Source organism: Oncorhynchus mykiss, chromosome 2 (assembly GCF_057628025.1).
Source record: "Oncorhynchus mykiss isolate SJ-2025 chromosome 2, ASM5762802v1, whole genome shotgun sequence".
In the NCBI taxonomy this organism is placed as follows: Eukaryota; Metazoa; Chordata; class Actinopteri; order Salmoniformes; family Salmonidae; genus Oncorhynchus; species Oncorhynchus mykiss.
In genome coordinates this window covers 28,794,008-28,814,815 of record NC_143023.1, presented here as the reverse complement: position 1 = coordinate 28,814,815, position 20,808 = coordinate 28,794,008, and the positions used below count along the sequence as shown (strand labels likewise).

The following is a 20,808-nucleotide window of genomic DNA, read 5'->3' as shown; positions in this document are numbered from 1 at the left end:
ATCTGCTTTCAATATACTTTGTATCCCCCATTTACTCAAGTGTTTCCATTATTTTGGCAGTTACCTGTATGTTAATCTTAGGGGCAAGTTCTACCAGATAATTTAATGTTAAAAGTCCACAAAAAAATAAATTTACTGAACAAAAATATATGTAAAAAATATCGCAGAAATTTTCCACACACACAAAAAGCTTATTTCTCTCACATTTTATGCAGCAGAAATGTGTTTACATCCCAGCTAGTGAGCATTTCTCCTCTGCCAAGATAATCCATCCACCTGACAGATGTGGCATATCAAGAAGCTGATTAAACAGCATGATCATTACACAGTCTAAAATGTGCAGTTGTCACACAACACAATGCCACAGATGTCTCAAGTTTTGAGGGAGCATACAATTGAAATGCTGACTGCAGTACGGGCTCAGGAGAGACGGGAGAGACGAAGGTCGAAAGTCATGCGTCCTCTGAAACACAATCCAACCTGCTTCTTAACACAGCGTGCATCCAACCCGAAAGCCAGCCGCACCAATGTGTCGGAGGAAACACCTGGCGACCTTGGTTAGCGTGCACTGCGTCCGGCCCACCATAGGAGTCGCTGGTGCGCGATGAGACAAGGATATCCCTACCGGCCAAACCCTCCCTAAACCGGATGACGCTAGGCTAGCAGCTAGCGATGCGATGCAGTGCCCTAGACCACTGCGCCACCCGGGAGGTCCATTGCCAGAGAATTTAACGTTAATTTCTCTACCATAAGCCGCCTCTAACATCGTTTTAGTACATCCAACTGGCCTCACAACCGCAGACCACGTGTAACCACGCCAGTCCAAGACTTCCACATCCGGCTTCTTCACCTGCGGAATTTTCTGAGATCAGTCACCCGGACAGAGATCAGTCACCTGATATGAAAATGGGGTTGCGGGAGAATTTCCAAAATTCCCCCAAAATCTAAATATATACCTTTATATGTATAAATTAATTAACCAGAGAGCTCTCTTAGATCATGGGAAAAGGCCGCACTTGACCGTTGCACTTGAATCATTCCCACGGTGAATGGCTAGGCCCACTAACCTATGAAACCATACACTATTGCAGAGACTTTGATATTACCGGCTGCAATTGATATGGTGAAAACAATGTGTTGGGAGGCAGAGGCACAGAAACTCACATCAATACCTTTGTCAGATAACACTGTTAAACAAATAATTTATGATATTGCTCACAATCAAGAGGAAACTCTGAATGAATGACTCAAAAACTTCCAAGCTTATGCTATTCAAATGGACGACAGCTGTCAGGGCCGAGATGCCTATGCATTGACTTTTGTTTGCTATACATGTCGGGGGATGCTATTCATAAGAACATATTGTTCTGTCTCACGATTTCCAAGTATGAAACGGCATATGGAATGTTGAGTGTGCTGCGTTGCTATATTGACGACAAACAGATTCCATATGGGATCGAATGGTGGACATTTGCACAGATATGGCTCTATCTATCAGGGGATGGGGGGCAGGCCTCTGCACTCTAGTTATGGATGCAATATGGATGCATTGTATGATACACCGAGAGCAACTGGTGGCAAAAGAGCTGAGCACAGAATTTGGAGATATACTGCAGCAGGTAACTTTGATTGTTAACTACATCAAACCACATCCACTGCGCACACACCTGTTCGCAAAACTATGTGGAGATATGTGATCAGAGCATGGCAATGTTTCACATTGAAGCTTGGTGGTTATCAAGGGGGAGTGTTGGAGAAAAAAAATGCATTGAGAGAGGAATTGTTGTCATTCACAATGGGATGTTAAAAGAAAAAACTTCTGTGTAATGAAAAGAAAATAACAGAAGTGTCCCACACAATGATAACTGCTCACCTCCAACGCTTGGATGAGTACTTTGGGACGGACCTACTTCCCAATCCGTTCTACTGTGATCCTGGCTCAGTTGACATGCAGGTAAGTGAATTTGAACAGCTGATCTAGCTGTCATGTGACTGAATACTGCAGACAATGCATTCACGGGTCACTAAGGAGGAGTTTTGTTCTTAACTCAAAGGCCCTGCTGTTTCCCTCTGAGCATTAATGGCGAGTTCAAAACAACTGGGAACTTGGAACTGGGACCTCGGAAATCTCCGACTTCCATGCGCTCACTGCAACTGGAAACTCGGAAAGAAATTAGCTACAACTGGGAAAAATACACTGCTCAAAAAAATAAAGGGAACATTTAAAACAACACAATGTAACTCCAAGTCAATCACACTTCTGTGAAATCAAACTGTCCACTTAGGAAGTAACACTGATTGACAATACATTTCACATGCTGTTGTGCAAATGGAATAGACAACAGGTGGAAATTATAGGTAATTAGCAAGACACCCCCAATAAAGGAGTAGTTCTGCAGGTGGGGACCACAGACCACTTCTCAGTTCCTATGCTTCCTGGCTGATGTTTTGGTTGCTTTCACTCTAGTGGTAGCATGAGACGGAGTCTACAAACCACACAAGTGGCTCAGGTAGTGCAGCTCATCCAGGATAGCACATCAATGCGAGCTGTGGCAAGAAGGTTTGCTGTGTCTGTCAGCGTAGTGTCCAGAGCATGGAGGCGCTACCAGGAGACAGGCCAGTACACGAGGAGACGTGGAGGAGGCCGTAGGAGGGCAACAACCCAGCAGCAGGACCGCTACCTCTGCCTTTGTGCAAGGAGGAGCAGGAGGAGCACTGCAAGAGCCCTGCAAAATGACCTCCAGCAGGCCACAAATGTGCATGTGTCTGCTCAAACGGTCAGAAACAGACTCCATGAGGCTGGTATGAGGGCCCAACGTCCACAGGTGGGGGTTGTGCTTACAGCCCAAGGATGCAGGATGTTTTTCATTTGCCAGAGAACACCAAGATTGGCAAATTCGCCACTGGCGCCCTGCACTCTTCACAGATGAAAGCAGGTTCACACTGAGCACATTTGACAGAAGTGACAGTCTGGAGACGCCATGGAGAACGTTCTGCTGCCTGCAACATCCTCCAGCATGACCGGTTTGGCGGTGGGTCAGTCATGGTGTGGGGTGGCATTTCTTTGGGGGGCCGCACAGCTCTCCATGTGCTTGCCAGAGGTAGCCTGACTGCCATTAGGTACCGAGATGAGATCCTCAGACCCCTTGTGAGACCATATGCTGGTGCGGTTGGCCCTGGGTTCCTCCTAATGCAAGACAATGCTAGACCTCATGTGGCTGGAGTGTGTCAGCAGTTCCTGCAAGAGGAAGGCATTGATGCTATGGACTGGCCCGCCCATTCCCCAGACCTGTATCCAATTGAGCACATCTGGGACATCATGTCTCGCTCCATCCACCAACGCCACGTTGCACCACAGACTGTCCAGGAGTTGGCGGATGCTTTAGTCCAGGTCTGGGAGGAGATCCCTCAGGAGACCATCCGCCACCTCATCAGGAGCATGCCCAGGCATTGTAGGGAGGTCATACAGGCACGTGGAGGCCACACACACTACTGAGCCTCATTTTGACTTGTTTTAAGGACATTACATCAAAGTTGGATCAGCCTGTAGTGTGGTTTTCCACTTTAATTTTGAGTGTGACTCCAAATCCAGACCTCCATGGGTTGATAAATTTGATTTCCATTGATAATTTTTGTGTGATTTTGTTGTCAGCACATTCAACTATGTAAAGAAAAAAGTATTTAATAAGAATATTTCATTCATTCAGATCTAGGATGTGTTATTTTAGTGTTCCCTTTATTTTTTTTTGAGCAGTGTAGTTTTGAACGGTCATCCAACACGGAATTCCAACTCAGGAACTCGGGCCTCTTTCTAGAGCTCTGACTTTGCATCCTAAAGATCACTGTCGTCATGATTTGAACTTCAGAGTTCCCAGTTGTCTTGAAAGCACCATAAAAATGATGGTAGGCTGCCCTTCGCCAGTTTATATCTGTGTGAAGCTGGATTCAGATCTCTCTTCTGAATTAAAACTAAATATCGATCCAGGTCGATCACGCCCCCTGACTTTGAGAAGCTCCGATGCGACATGATTCAAGCACACCCATCTCATTAGTGGTGGTGAGATAAGAGACCATATGTCAGACTAATTTGCAATTGACTGTCCCACATTAAAAGTATGTGATGGTGAGTTGAGAAGACAATCAGAAATATTGTTAGAATGGTTTTAATTTGACAGCCATACTGTTGGCTATATTTCATTTTTACATGTTTTGTTTGAGCTTCTTTTAAAAGCAAGTCGAATTGAGCACGGTATTCTTGAATTTGATTTTCATAACAGCAAACTAGGACTGATGATTTGGTTAGATAAACTAGCAAGTCTGTTTGTTTGGTTACCATTGACACTATGTAGTAAACTTGCAAGCTACTTTAATGGATGTTGAACACATTTCTAGAAACAAATGAACATATTTCTAGTGCCAAATGTGTTAAATTATATCCATGGTATAAAAGGGATAATCAATTTGTGGCTCTATGCACTCTCTAGAAAACAATGTACCTCCATGGACGGCCAATTCCACTCCACTAACGCTTGGTGGAACACACCTTTCACATCGTTCATTATTTTCCATAGAATGCATAGCCCCTCGTTGATTATCCCTTAATGTAGTATTGTAAATATTATACATTTGTAATAAGAATAATAATGTATGGTATTATTGTATTTATAATGTAGGCTGTTGTTTTGTTTTCATGTAATTGTTTTATTCCTGTTTGGACCCCAGGTAGAGTAGCTGCTGCCTTGGCCTTGGGGATCCTAGTAAATACTAAATACTACTAGTCTAGGTGTTACCTATGAGCATGTATCCTGAGTGGTCTGGCTCTGAAGGCTTCATCAGACAATTCTTGCTGAGAACAGTGATGCTGCCCTTCTGCAGAATGGCGAAGGCAGCTGCTATGTCCTTGAAGATGTCCAGGGCATTGCCTGTGCCATTTACTTCCACTGCCAATACGATGGGTGCTAGAGAGAGCACAAAGAGATAACACAATGTCTTGGATGATGTTGTTGGTTCCAAATATGGTTTGATATACAATTTCATTAGAATAATCTGTTCTATAGTATTTAATTGGAAACTGATGTCCAGTTTAATTCCTTTATTGGACTGAATAGAATGGAGTAAACTGATAGACTTCAGGTTTCAGGCAAGGTTATTCATCACACCGAACAACCACTTTCTCTCATAAAATAAACTGTTATGTCTAAAATAACTAAGTCCAAAATAACAGCCCAAACAAAATGTGTACAAACAAAATATCTGTACAAACATGTTTTGAGACTCGGCTTGTTAGCAGTGTTTCTGGTTTCATTCAGGTAAATATACTTTTTGGAAGCAATAACGAATGCAGATATTATACCTCTCATCTATTCCTGTTTTTATTTCAATGATTTCAATGTTTTTAGTACAGTAAATAACCTTGAACTGAACATCATCTATTTCCCTGTAGCCAGACTGTCTCACCTCTGGCCACGATGTCCCCCTGGGCTTGGTAGTGCACCAGGTCAAACATCCAGAAGACCACCAGGTCCAGCGCCACCCCAGGCATCCTATGGCTATGTGCCTGAGAATGGACACTGCGCTGAGGGCAGCCGTCCACCGCTCCCTGGCCGTCAGGTACACTGAGACTAAAGGACAGAGATGGGTGTGTGGGAGGGAAGGTTAGGTGGGTGTTTTCACTGCCATGACATCAATGTTACACTGACTTTCTCTTTTCACCTTTCTAGATGTTTTTGTTGTTGTTCTCATTTTCTAACTTCTCTATATCCTTTCGCTCCCTACCTTTTCTATCAACACCCACAATGCTTCCTCCCTACAATCCATTTATCTTCTCCTCTTTCCTGTGCATTCTTCCTGCTCCACCCACATGCTCTGATGTAGGTGCGGGCCTCTCTCTGGCTGAGCGGTTAGACAGGGGGTTTTCCCTCTCTAGCCAATCTCTCGTTGAGCTCCTCAAACTGCTCTGTGATGTAAGTGTTGTCAAAGTCATTCTGGTGCAGGTACTTATGTTTGTACAGGACAGCCCTAAAAAAACACACACACACACACACACACACACACACACACACACACACACACACACACACACACACACACACACACACACACACACACACACACACACACACACACACACACTAGAGCAGGGCAAACTCAAGGGAAACCCTGGTATAGAGTATACCGCTCCTTGTCAAACCTTGTTTGCATGACCCATGTGAATGAATATAGATAGACTCACCGTAGGTACATTAGCAGCAGAAGGAAGAGGCCTATGTAGGCTATTAGCCCCATCACTTCCTAGAAACGTCCCAGCTCCACCGACACTTCCTCCATCATATGACACCTGTTGCACCGTCTGACTGCTGTTCACATTCATGTCAAAGTGCATAGGGGCCGATATGTTGAACTCAAACTCCTTCTTCATCTTCTCGAAAACTGCTATGGTTGCTAGAAGAGAGCAAAGAGGCACTTCAAGAATGTGCCACTGTGCATTTGTGACTGTTTAGATTGGCCATCAAAAAGGAGTTACAGTAGAATTATAATTGAAGAATGTTCTACCTTGGAATAGAGAAGTAGTAGAAACTATTATATAGGGCAAGGTTTTTTGTCCCTCTGGACTTTACTTACGGGCAGCAATCTATGTCTTCATGTGGACGACAATGTAAGAAGGGATGATGCAAAACAGCTGACCAACTGACATGAGAGGAATGCATTGATAATTACTGTTCTCATACCTACAAATGACATAACCTCTAGCTAATTTACGTGACAAATGCATCTCTGCATCACAGGCTCTAGTCATTGTCTCATAAAACCATTGTGAACGGTCATTAAAAGTAAACCCAAGTGTCATGTCAGGTTTATAAGACAGCATTATATAGGATTTATGACCCATAGTTTAGAAAGTGAAATGCCACCATTCACTTTATGCTGAGAGCAGCATTCTAGATCTCCCAAGGGCCAGGAAGCGTGTTTCATCTCTGGCCCTCGGGTCATGTTTGGATTAAAAAGTCACCAGTGCCCGGCTGGCTCCTGGCTGGCTCCTGGCTGGCTCCTGGCTGGCTCCTGGCTGGCCCGAGAGCAGCGGTGGATATGAAACAATAATTCATTTGAAAAGAAAACAGGGGAGGCAGAGTGATGGAGGGTGACTCACGCCTGCGCTCCTCCTGGGAAATGTGAGAGGAAACATGAGGGCAGTGTGGGGCTGGAGGGTTTTAACTAGGCCTTGGCTCCTAAGTTACCCTGCCCTCCTAGGCTAAAGAATAACACAGAGCACCGCAGAGCACCTCAGAGCTTCCAGAGAGCTAAAGAGGAGGGCTGTGCTGTACCTCCACACTGATGTCAACCTCACAACAATGGGTGATCTATTTTTCCATGAGCTAACATATTTGTAGTCAGCAATTTTTCACCAAAATCGGAAAAAACAGGCTCGGGTGCAAAAAAAGGGGACATTTTAACTGAGTTTCAGAAGATTTTAAACTACTGACCACCCAGCTAGCTCATAATGTTCTGAGAACCATATGTTGTTTAAAGCTTGGCGAGAGCGTGGTTATCCTATGGTTATTTTGCATGCAATCTTCCCATAACTTTTCCTATAGGTTTCTTCATGGTTCTATTTAAAGTAATCTTCTCAAATTGTTCAGACAACGTTAAGAAACAATGTTCTTCTGTGGGAATTCCAATGTTTTCTACAGGTTTCCTAATGGTTCTAGTTAAAGTCATGTTCTCCGAATGTTCAGAGAACATTAAGAAACAACGTTCTTCTATGTGAATTCAAGAACTTCAGCATAATGTTTTCTGCAAGTTCCCTCATGGTTCCATTTAATGAATTTTCTCAGAATGTTCAGCGAATGTTAGGAAATTAAGTTCTACTATTGGAATTCCAGTACTTCAGCATAACATTTTTTGCAGGTTTCCTCCTGGTTCTATTTAAAGTACTGTTCTCAGAACAGTAAGAAAACTTTCCATAAAAACCACAAGAAAACATGAACGTTTAAAAAACAAACTTTCCATTCTCCGCATCAATAAAGCTCTCTCTATCCTCTATCTTGTTAAGTGTTTTCAGGTGTGTTGGCCACACCTGATCTTAATGAGTGCTTGTTTCCTTTGAAATAGAATCTGTTTGAATTTACAAAAATGTACGACTTTGTATTAGTAGAGAGCATAGAGAGCAGAAGATCATAGGTTTGAATCTCACTGACACCATGCCACAATAAAAAACAAATATGTTTGCATGATTAATGCCTAAGCAAATTAATTTACAAGTGTCCTATCTATGCTTGGAGTTCAAAACAGTAAACCTAAGCTAGCAGTGTTATTAAAAGTCTTATTGAAACATGTTCTCAGAACGTTATTTAATTACCTTAAAATGACCTATAATTTCCGTTCGTTAATAAAACCTCCCAGGAAAACTTTCAGGAAACCATAGGAAAACTTTCTCAGAACCTCCCTGCAATCTGAAAATGTATGTTCCCAGAACAAGTGAAATTTTCACTTCTGTTCTCAGAACTTTTTCAAAAGCCTTAACGGTAAGGAAACTTATGGCTTCATTCCCACAACCAATGGGAAACCAAAAACGTACATTCCCAGAACTGCTAAGGAACCAAATGTGCTAGCTGAGAATGACTTAAAAACAGAGAACAAACATCTCAGATAATGTAATGGTTAGGAGGCAAGGAGTAATGGTTAGGAGGCCCTAACAAAGTTGTCCTTCATAATGGCTCTATAAGAGAAACATTAAGCGAAGACTGCGTCAATGACAATGCAGATATGACAACCTAATTATAACACTACCATAGATTTTCCTTTTTTAAACAGACACCTTCCACAGTGATTGATGTCCTTTTCACATTTCCTTTACTCTATTGATACAGCTGTATACTGTAAGTGCTAAAGCCTCCCAGGTTCCTACTCTTGCGATTTGAACCTGCTTCTCAGTGGACAATAATTTATTCATCTGACACTATGACAAACAGCTACCCTTCCTCTACTACTGACAGCTGATGGAAGTAAGGGTGAGTGAGGATAGTGATTCTACTGTATGATGGAATAACATGTCAATCAACCTCGAGCGAGACCACAGAGGGGACAGAACCCATCCACAATGTGACAAAGGAAGTTGAACACAGACAGGATCTCCATGCAGTCATCACGGGCATCATCAAATAGCTTGTTACACTTCTTACAGGGGGTACCCAGTTTGTCATTACACACCTCGCCAATGCCGACCAGGAAGTGTAACACGTTTCTCAGGGAACGAGCTGTAACAGGGGGCAGAGGGCACAGAAATCAATGGAAGGCTTAATTTGGAGAGTTAAATTGTTAGATACAGTAACTGTACTAACAGTGTCTTCAAATAATGACAGTGCTAGAATAAGCATGGCCCACAGACGTACCTGCTGGGTCTGGCTCGTGGCAGGTTCGGCCCCACACACCACGCTGTCCGCTGCACGGTCAAAGTTTTCCAGGGTGTTGGTCATGGGGCCCTGGACCAACATGGAGAAGATGAGGAACAGGAGGAAGTCCTTGCCCTTCACTGTGAGGAAATACAAAATAAAAAATTAAGTGCATTAGTGGTACCCAGAACAAGTTGGTGTACTGAGTATTGCATTGTAGGTCATTCCGTCCACTCGGGCGTTTCTCAATTTTTTTTTTTTCTTCCTGGGGTGGCCAAGGGGTGGGGGCAAGAACCAATCATGATGGCTGGCCATTGGGAAATCAGCAAACTGGATCACAAATAGCTTTGAAAATTGGCTTAACTACGAGGCATTGCGTTGAATAACTGTTTCAACTGTTAATTTGTATCTGCCCTAATTTATTAAAATAAATGAATTTGAAATGATCCATATGAATCCATATTCAAGTTAATGAGGATCTACACTGATCTCAAAAAACGACCCCTCAGAAGTAACGGAAAACTTTAACCCCTGAATGAACGCCTGGTCGGGTTCTTTGGCTAAGCAAAAACGACTCTAGCCATTATCACCTTGGCTGCTTTAGCTTTATTCACCCATCGATAAGGGACATACATAAATAACATTCTAGAACAATCACATGCCATAGCCTACAGCAATTAGCTAGCACTAATTAACACACTTGCTCAGCAGCAAGATTAAAAACTTGAGTTTATTTTCCTGTCAAGTCAAACAGCAGTTACCGACACATCTTCCACCTCTGCACTGCTTTTGTCAACTCAGGGGCGGAATGTGACCTGAAATCGGTCCTGGCATTTCTAACACATTAGCCCATTTTTCCCCCCTCGAGGCCCCCACAATGTCCCATTTTTTCCCCCTTGAGGCTCTCATTATAAGCCAGATCATGATAATTTTGCACAAAAAAAGTTAGACAGGCCTGCTAGAAAGAATATGGACCAGCCCTTCTGGCATCTCCAAACTGACTGTCCTAAAGAGATTGAGCCAGTGGGTGAGCTACTTGTAAACGTGGAGGCGTCGCCACTTGCTCACGACTCCTATATGAAAGATAGCATACTTAGTGAATTTTTAGTAAATGTTTCTTTTCAAAGCAGGGGAAAATGTTAACAGGTTGGAGGTGCCTGTGGGGTATTCTGGCGTACTACAACCAAACAAAGGTTCATTCCCGGTGTGGTAATACTGATGATTTGTCGCCACAGATGGTATGTTTACATAGCAGGCTAAGATAACTAATGTGGCAGGTTAGGTGAATTAATGTAACAGGTTAGGAGAATGAGGTTAAGGTTAGGAAAAGGATTAGGGTTAGGCTTAGCTACAATGCTAGTTGTCAACAATTGTTGTCCCCGACCCTACCACTAGATTGAGCTGTAGGCCTCCTCCATCTAGCCACAATGGAAGAAATGTAAACAAACAATCTGTGGAAGACAAATCATCAGTATCATAACACTATGGTAACCATGTGATTTTGGAACTGTGAGCTTATTGGTCTGTTTTAATTAATTGTTTGTGTGCTCTAATTGATTACAGGTAGGCTATGACATGGACACACCTCCACTTGTTTCATACAAAATGGTGGTCTTTCCCTTCTACTGTATGTGCCTTCACCTGCCTGGGAAACAATATATCCAGTTTGCATCAATCCCGTTTGTCTCTCTCTGTTTGAAAGGCTGTGTTTAGACAGGCAGCCCAATTCTGATATTTTTTCACACTAATTGGGATTTTGACAAATCACATTAGATATTTTCAAATTTTTATTTTGGTAAAAAGACAAAATAGTGGGTTTAAAGAGATCAGAATTGGACTATCTGTCTAAATGTTGCCAAAGTGTTGATTTGACTGTTGGGCTGGGTGCATTTCAACGCACAGCACATATACTATTTTTTGTGGTATGGTTAAAACAATCTTCATATGTAGGCTATTCACTTGAACACAGCATTGGCATCATGAGTACAACATTCGCACGCACGCGGATGGAGAGGCCCGTGCCAAATGCTGAGAGGAAAGCTATGGTGATCATGGTACACACGCAATACCACAGCCCTTGGTTCTGTATGAACAGTGCAGTCATTCCGTACACAGGGGCGAGGAATAGGCCAACAAAAACCCACCCAAACTCTGCACGAGCCCACTGAGACGAGGATCACAGAAAGGTTTGGTCTTGCTTTCTGGGCAACGCCTTGGGCATCTGGGAACCCTGTCAAAAAGGTTAAATATTTAGGCTAAACTCACCCACCAATGACAACATTATGTAGTAAGCCTATGCATCTCAATAATGTAATTGTATTTCCTTACCGCTTGAGGACCACCCTCAAACGCTCCATCGCGGCTTGGGAGAACTTGCACAATTGGTGGCTGACTAAATACTTTTTTGCCCCACTGTATATAAGTTGTCGTTTTTCATTTGGGTTTTGTGGGTAGTTGTTTTCTGTTTAGTGTCTGCACCTGAGAACTGTTTTTTGCGGTGTTCAGTTTTATTTAAAAAATCATGAACGCCTACCACGCTGCACCTTGGTCTCCTTCTTCATCAGACGACAGACATTACGGCCCAGGATATCCTGCGCCGGCTCTGCGCACCATGTCTCCATTGCATCTGCACTGTCCAGTGCATCCTATGCTAGCGCCCCACATTTGCCGGGCGAAAGTAACCATCCAGCCAGGACGGGTTGTGCCAGCTCTACGCTTGAGACCTCCAGTGCGCCTCCACGGCCCAGTGTATCCGGTGCCTGCTCCATGCACCAGGCTTCCAGTGCATCTTCCCGGTCCGGTGAGACCTGTTCCGGTTCCACGTACCAGGCCTCCAGTATTCTCCCCAGCCTGGTAAGCCCTGTGGCAGCTCCACGCACCAGGCTTCCAGTACATCTCCTCAGTCCGGTGAGACCTGTTCCGGCTCCACGTAAGAAGCCTCCAGTGATGATCCATGGCACGAAGCCTCCAGTGATGATCCATGGCACGAAGCCTCCAGTGATGATTCATGGCACGAAGCATCCAGTGATGATCCATGGTCCGGAGCCTGTAGTGATGATCCATGGCAAGGAGCCTGCGGCGACGGTCCCCGGTCCGGAGCCTGCTGCGATGATCTGCGGCCTGGTTCCTCCAGTGAAGGTCCATGCACTAGGGCCGCCACCAAAGCGGAGGGATCTGCGGGTGGAGGGGGGTCTACGTCCCGCACCGGAGCCGCTGCCTTGAAGAGATGCCCACCCGGACCCTCCCCTTTAGATTCAAGTTTTGCGACCGGAGTCTGCACCTTTGGGTGGGGGGGGGTACTGTCACGCCCTGCCCATAGAGAGGCTTTTATTATCTTTCTTGGTTAGGCCAGGGTGTGACAAGGGTGCGCATTCTAGTTTCTTTATTTCTATGTTGGTGTGGTTCCCAATCAGAGGCCCACTGAGGCGTCTATCGTTGTCTCTGATTGGGGATAAGTTGTCCTTTTTCGTTTGGGTTTTGTGGGTAGTTTTCTGTTTAGTGTCTGCACCTGATAGAACTGTTTCGTTTTGTTCAACTTTGTTATTTTGTTGTGGTATTCAGTATTATTAAAAAATCATGAACGCCTATCACGCTGCACCTTGGTCTCCTTCTTCATCAGAAGACAGATGTTACACCAACTCATTGTGAATTCTCCCCTTCAGGTTTATTTCTGGGTCTCTTCCACAATGTCACAATGACCACTGTAAACAGGCTCTTAGCAGAATATGCTTTTGTTGGTGAGTAGATTGTGGTACTGCAATTGAACACTGTTTGGAGTCAATCAGTAAAGTAAACAAATTGGAAACATATTAGTCATGCTCTGTGTGTATTTTTCAGCTGTATGTGTTCTGGGTGTGGCATTTTCCTCCTACTTTCGCTGCTCAGTCCCTCTGCTCTTTCCCAGCATGCTCAGCTACCGTGGCAGGGCGTGCCTCATGCTGTTTGTCCTCTACGGCCTGTATAGAGGTAACTGAAAATAGCTCTGGAAAAAATGTATTGCCTTGATACTTGCCAAATAGCTTGCTAGAGGTATGGCATCGCTGTGGTGCAAACTGGCAATCCTCTGCTCACCCTGTTCTCTCATCCTGTCAGGCCCTTCCACTGTATTGTCCAGGATGTGGCCTTCTCTATGGGGTGCAACATCGAACTCCAGATCAAACACAGCAAGGTCATGTGGAGGGATGTGATGGAGCCCTTCATGGAGGTGGTGCAGGGTATTGTGGTAAGTTGCACATTATGTTCAGTGGATCACTATTGCCAGAATAGCATTAGTGGAAACCAAGACTGTCCTCAGGGCAGGCCTGGTTCTAGCTAGATATATTTGTGTTGTGAATTTTGGCTAACCCTTTTCCTGAACCTAATTATCCTAACCTGCTGCTTAAGTTTTCCAAACCTGCTATGAAAAGTCACTAATGCTAGTCATAACTGGCAGACCTGCCCTGAGAGCAGTCTGAGTATCCACTAGTGTGATACAGTTCACTATTGTATTAGTTCAGTAGGTTTGTTTCACATTATCGACTGATATTTCAAGGACATGCCCCAACGTTCCCTTCATGTCATTACTGGGTCAGGAGGATAATGGGGAGTTCCAGGAGGAGGCTAAGAGTGTGAGCAGGAAGTTACAGAGCATCAGATATGAGGTCATGGGGAGGTATGGCTATGACTTCATGGAACAGGGCCCTGTTGCTGCCGGCAACAGCACCCAGAATTTGTATGCAGCAGAGACGATGCGATGTAACTGAGTATTGGTTTGCATTTAAAAACCTATTCAGCAGATTGAAGTTGGTTGTTATTGGTCGACAGTTAGTTGAGAATGTACTGACATTACTCACTGTCTGTTTTTCTGTGTTGTGGGACAGATGTGGTGGAGCAGGGGATGGAGTGCTGTCGGCAGTGGTTTGAGGTCAAGTGGCAGGACTGCATGGATGCCATCAAAGCCCCAGTCATCAACCACATGTGTGTGTACATGAGATTCCACTTCCTCTGTGACATCATGAGAGGTAGGGGTTCAACTTCATTGGAAACCCAGGTGTTTTAGTCAAGTGGGATGATATACTGTACTTTTCTGATTACAATGATGTTTGCTTGGTTGCTTTTCAAGTCAGTCATGAAGTCCTGGTGCAGAGAGGAGATCCCAGTGGAAGGGAGCTGTGGTGGTTAATTTCTTTATTATCAAATGAGGGGAGACAAACTTATCACACAAGTCAGAGTTATACTTAATAGTGAGAGCTTTGCAATCGCAATGGCTAGTCAACGAATCACAGTCTCTGATGATTTGTTGAAAAGCCGCGAGACAAAGGTATTTTATAGCCAAGATCCACCCCCTAGTTGACATAACAATCCACAGATGTTTTGAATGGGTCACAAGGTGAGACTTTTTAAATGAGAAAGGAGTATCCCGTAGCCAAATAGCATTTGCTATAAATTATTGTTCAGTTTGGTCCCTAAGATGAGGTTCCAATCTCGTTCCTGGTACTTCATAGCACAAAAACACCAACTCATCCAATGGCATAAATCAGTTGTCAGCTCCAGATACTCCCATCTCAAGTAAAACCCCTTCCTGACCCCACTCCTGGACAAGCTCACAGAGGGTAGTGAGCCTCTAGGTCCCCGGTCCGGAGCCTGCTAACCCAGAATAAGTGCAACATCAGAGATGACATACAATGGTTCCAGACACTACCACACACATCCCCCAATGCCAAAGGAGGGAGTGACTGGCGCACAGACATTGTGGAGACAAGTAATTGGTTCCCTATTAATCATGCCATCCCTTCACATGGTTTAAGAATAGGTAGACACATTTACATATGAAGACAATGTTCTCTCCTGTCCTCTTCCCTTTCTGATATTCTGCATAGAACCAGGGACATGTGAAAGACAAGCCTGACCTCTCCCTTCTCGGTGTCCCAGTTGACTGAGCCCCAGCTGAGGGAAGAAGTGCAACTGCCAATACCAGAGTCAGAAGAGATGCATTCTAATGACAAGTGTCTCACAGAAGCATATTATGCAGATAAGACATCTTAATTATCTATGTTACACAACTAATTCTGATTCTTCCGCTACAGAACTTTGGGCAAACATTCGACAAGCTCAACTTCTCCATTGACGCACTGTCCAGATAATTCAGTACTAACGTGTGGTGCTGCAGTTACAAGCCCAACTCCTGTCTGCTCTCACTAAAACCAAGGCAGTTAAAAAATGAAAGAAATAAAAGACTGTAGTTTACACATAATTGGGTCATTTGGAGGTTTTCTCTACTCGAAATACATGTATGATGCCTTACTCTTTTGAAGGTACACCTTGCACAATACTTTAATTGGATGTTATTTACAGTTCCTGAGCTTCCACGTTTCCCTCTCGTGTGTGAAGGAGGAGCAGCAGTCTGTTTGGTGTGTCAGCCCTACAGGAGGATTTCAGAGGCTCTGTGTAAAGCCTTTGAGGAGACCAAGGTTGGACCCGTTTCTGGGGCTCATCCAGTTCCTCCTCCTCCCACACCTTCAACACCATCTGCACCTCGTGAGCCTACTCAACCACACAGCAACTCAGTTAGATATTACTGAATGACATGTGTGTTTATGCCATCTAATGTAGGGATTTGTCAGATGTTCTAATTTTTGAGAAGCTGGCTATTTTAGTTCTTCAAAGTGACATTGTCCTTTTCTTTTGTCAGTGATTGGCCAGAGTCCATACATCCAGTTTCATCCAGCATTTAGGAGTATAGGTAAATAAATAATGTATTGTCATTTTTTGAGTCACTTTGAAGTATAGAAAATGTTTCTTAACAATTTTACATTAATGTGAATGCTACCACGATTACTGGTAATCATGAATGAATTGTGAATTGAGTTGTACAAAGATCATGCCCCCCAAAACATGCTAACCTCTTACCATTCCCGATAACGGTGAGGCTAGCGTTTGTGGAGGGGTGTGATATATGTGCGTCTAACATTCTCAATCATGTTCTGAAAGAACTGCAAAATCTGAATCCCTACAAATCAGCCGGGCTAGACAATCTGGACCCTCTCTTTTTAAAATCATCTGCCAAAATTGTTGTAACCCCTATTACTATCCTATTCAACCTCTCTTTCGTATCGTCTGAGATCCCCAAAGATTGGAAAGCTGCCTCGGTCATCTCCAACTTCAAAGCGGGAGACACTCTAGATCCAAACTGCTATAGACCTATATCCATCCTGCCATGCCTTTCTAAAATCTTCGAAAGCCAAGTTAATAAGCAGATCACCGACCATTTTGAATCCCACCGTACCTTCTCCACTTTTGACTCTGTCAATCACCTCATTCTTATCGGCAGACTCAATAGCCTTGGCTATTCAGTGTGTCAAATCGGAGGGTCTGTTGTCCGGACCTCTGGCAATCTCTATGGGGGTGCCACAGGGTTCAATTTTCGGGCTGACTCTTTTCTCTGTATATATCAATGATGTCGCTCTTGCTGCTGGTGATTCTCTGATCCACCTCTACGCAGACGACACCATTCTGTATACATCTGGCCCTTTTGACACTGTGCTAACAAACCTCCAAACAAGCTTCAATGCCATACGACACCTTCCGTGGCCTCCAACTGCTTTTAAATGCTAGTAAAACTAAGTGCATGCTCTTCAAATGATTGCGGCCCGCACCCTCTCGTCCGACTAGCATCACTACTCTGGACGGTTCAGACCTAGAATTTGTGGACCGCTACAAATACCTAGGTGTCTGGTTAGACTGTAAATTCCTTCCAGATTCCCATTAAGCATCTCCAATCCAAAATTAAATCTAGAATCTGCTTCCTATTTCACAACAAAGCCTCCTTCACTCATGCTGCCAAACATACCCTCGTAAAACTGCCTATCCTACCGATCATTGACTTCGGTGATGTAATTTACAAAATAGTCCCCAACACCCTACTCGGACTACATCTAGTTTGCTATCACAGTGCCATCCGTTTTATCACCAAAGCCTCATATACTACCCACCACTGCAACCTGTATGCTCTCGTTGGCTGGCCCTCGCTACATATCCTTCCCCAAACCCACAATCTCCAGGTCATCTATAAGTCTTTACTAGGTAAAGCCCCGCCTTATTTTAGCTCACTGGTCACCATAGCAACACCCACCCTTAGCATGCGCTCCAGCAGGTATATTGCACTGGTCATCCCAAATGCCAACACTTCCTTTGGCCACCTTTCCTTCCAGTTCTCTGCTGCCAATGACTGGAACAAATTGCAAAAATCGAATAATTGTTTTAGCTTCATTGTCCAAATAAGTACATAGCGGAGTGTATAATGTTTGGAAGCTGATATGTACGTTTTGACATTTCAGGACAAACGTTATGTTACCTTTGAAGAAAGCTGAGCGATGCCTTTTCATCAACCCTCGCAGCCTGTTCATACATCCCAGTGTGCTTAAACTAGTGGTGTGTTGCTAATCTCCTGGGTGGATTTCATTCCAATCATTTTCTCCAATGACTTGTTTATTACTAACATTCCACTCCTTGCTGACTTTAGGGTTGTATAGACTGAAGGACAATCTTGTGATTGTAAAAAGACTTGGACAGGTATTTTCATCAATCACAAAAGGGAGTCAAGTCTAATCCCAGATCTATGTAATTGGGCCACAGATGGCAGGCCTACTGCAGGTAGTCTCTCTGGCTGTGTTTGTCTGTGTGCTACTGGCTGTCGACATGGACCTCTACCACATCTTTGACATCATCCGCAGACACTTTCAGAGTTCTCCCTCACCAGTGACTCTCACACACACACACTTTCTCCTGTACCATATCATTGTCACAGTGTGATTGTGTTAACTCATGCCACAGGGAGCCACTATATAGACATCAACATGGGAGGACAGTCCATGATGGCCAAGCTGCTGAGGAAGACCATCTTCAACACCACCTCTAACCTGGATATGCAGTCTAGTAACCAGTGTAGGTGGCATCTCTGATGTTCTCTCACTGCTCAATGTGCCTAAGACTGATGTGTGTGTTGTGGCTAGTTGGTGTTGACCTGTCCCTGTCTTACTGGCTACAACACTAATCTGCTCAGGTCTAGTAGTGTACAGCCTTGTTTGGCTAGATACAGTGCCTTGCGAAAATATTCGGCCCCCTTGAACTTTGCGACCTTTTGCCACATTTCAGGCTTCAAACATAAAGATATAAAACTGTATTTTTTTTGTGAAGAATCAACAACAAGTGGGACACAATCATGAAGTGGAACGACATTTATTGGATATTTCAAACTTTTTTAACAAATCAAAAACTGGAAAATTGGGCGTGCAAAATTATTCAGCCCCTTTACTTTCAGTGCAGCAAACTCTCTCCAGAAGTTCAGTGAGGATCTCTGAATGATCCAATGTTGACCTAAATGACTAATGATGATAAATACAATCCACCTGTGTGTAATCAAGTCTCCGTATAAAAGCACCTGCACTGTGATAGTCTCAGAGGTCCGTTAAAAGCGCAGAGAGCATCATGAAGAACAAGGAACACACCAGGCAGGTCCGAGATACTGTTGTGAAAAAGTTTAAAGCCGGATTTGGATACAAAAAGATTTCCCAAGCTTTAAACATCCCAAGGAGCACTGTGCAAGCGATAATATTGAAATGGAAGGAGTATCAGACCACTGCAAATCTACCAAGACCTGGCCGTCCCTCTAAGCTTTCATCTCATACAAGGAGAAGACTGAGCAGAGATGCAGCCAAGAAGCCCATGATCACTCTGGATGAACTGCAGAGATCTACAGCTGAGGTGGGAGACTCTGTCCATAGGACAACAATCAGTCGTATATTGCACAAATCTGGCCTTTATGGAAGAGTGGCAAGAAGAAAGCCATTTCTTAAAGATATCCATAAAAAGTGTTGGTTAAAGTTTGCCACAAGCCACCTGGGAGACACACCAAACATGTGGAAGAAGGTGCTCTGGTCAGATGAAACCAAAATTGAACTTTTTGGCAACAATGCAAAACGTTATGTTTGGCGTAAAAGCAACACAGCTGAACACACCATCCCCACTGTCAAACATGGTGGTGGCAGCATCATGGTTTGGGCCTGCTTTTCTTCAGCAGGGACAGGGAAGATGGTTAAAATTGATGGGAAGATGGATGGAGCCAAATACAGGACCATTCTGGAAGAACCTGATGGAGTCTGCAAAAGACCTGAGACTGGGACGGAGATTTGTCTTCCAACAAGACAATGATCCAAAACATAAAGCAAAATCTACAATGGAATGGTTCAAAAATAAACATATCCAGGTGTTAGAATGGCCAAGTCAAAGTCCAGACCTGAATCCAATCGAGAATCTGTGGAAAGAACTGAAAACTGCTGTTCACAAATGCTCTCCATCCAACCTCACTGAGCTCGAGCTGTTTTGCAAGGAGGAATGGGAAAACATTTCAGTCTCTCGATGTGCAAAACTGATAGAGACATACCCCAAGCGACTTACAGCTGTAATCGCAGCAAAAGGTGGCGCTACAAAGTATTAACTTAAGGGGGCTGAATAATTTTGCACGCCCAATTTTTCAGTTTTTGATTTGTTAAAAAAGTTTGAAATATCCAATAAATGTCGTTCCACTTCATGATTGTGTCCCACTTGTTGTTGATTCTTCACAAAAAAATACAGTTTTATATCTTTATGTTTGAAGCCTGAAATGTGGCAAAAGGTCGCAAAGTTCAAGGGGGCCGAATACTTTCGCAAGGCACTGTAGATCTTAAATCCTCTAAAGGTGATCTCCGCTCTTAAACATTCTAAAGATATTCTCAGCTCTTAAATCTGATAATTGAACGTTCTCTTGTTAAGAGCCTAATCTAAACCTGATTGATATACCCACTTGGATGGATTCTCTGAAGTTTCAACTGTTTTTCAATAGGTCGGAAGGCAAGTTGTATGTATATCACACAGACACACACACACACACACACACAGTTGAAGTCGGAAGTTTACATACACCTTAGCCAAATACATTTAAACTCAGTTTTTCACAATTCCTGACGTTTAATCCTAGTAAAAATTCCCTATCTTAGGTCAGTTAGGATCACCTATTTATTTTAAGAATGTGAAATGTCTGATTTATTTCAGCTTTATTTCTTTCATCACATTCCCAGTGGGTCAGAAGTTTACATACACACTCAATTAGTATTTGGTAGCATTGCCTTGAAATTGTTGAACTTGGGTCAAATGTTTCAGGTAGCCTTCCATAGGACTAATTTTACTGTGGATATAGATACTTTTGTACCTGTGAAGATGCTGGAGGAAAACAAGGCCCTTTGCTGTTCTGGGATTGATTTGCACTTTTTGCACCAAAGTACGTTAATCTCTAGGAGACAGAATGCGCCTCCTTCCTGAGCGGTATGACGGCTGCGTGGTCCCATGGTGTTTATACTTGCATACTATTGTTTGTACAGTTGAATGTGGTGCGTTTGGAAATTGC

General features: G+C 43.6%; 1 pseudogene across 1 annotated transcript; it reads right to left on the bottom strand.

The window, feature by feature from the left end:
* Positions 1-3,741: 3,741 nt before the first annotated feature.
* Positions 3,742-12,010, bottom strand: LOC118936731 (DC-STAMP domain-containing protein 2-like; annotated as a pseudogene). The gene is made up of 8 exons (XR_016490431.1): positions 11,933-12,010; positions 11,349-11,553; positions 9,060-9,529; positions 6,622-6,687; positions 6,233-6,441; positions 5,861-6,018; positions 5,458-5,621; positions 3,742-4,958 (listed from the first exon to the last, which is right to left on the bottom strand). The product of XR_016490431.1 is annotated as a DC-STAMP domain-containing protein 2-like (transcript).
* Between the last annotated feature and the right edge of the window lie 8,798 nt (positions 12,011-20,808).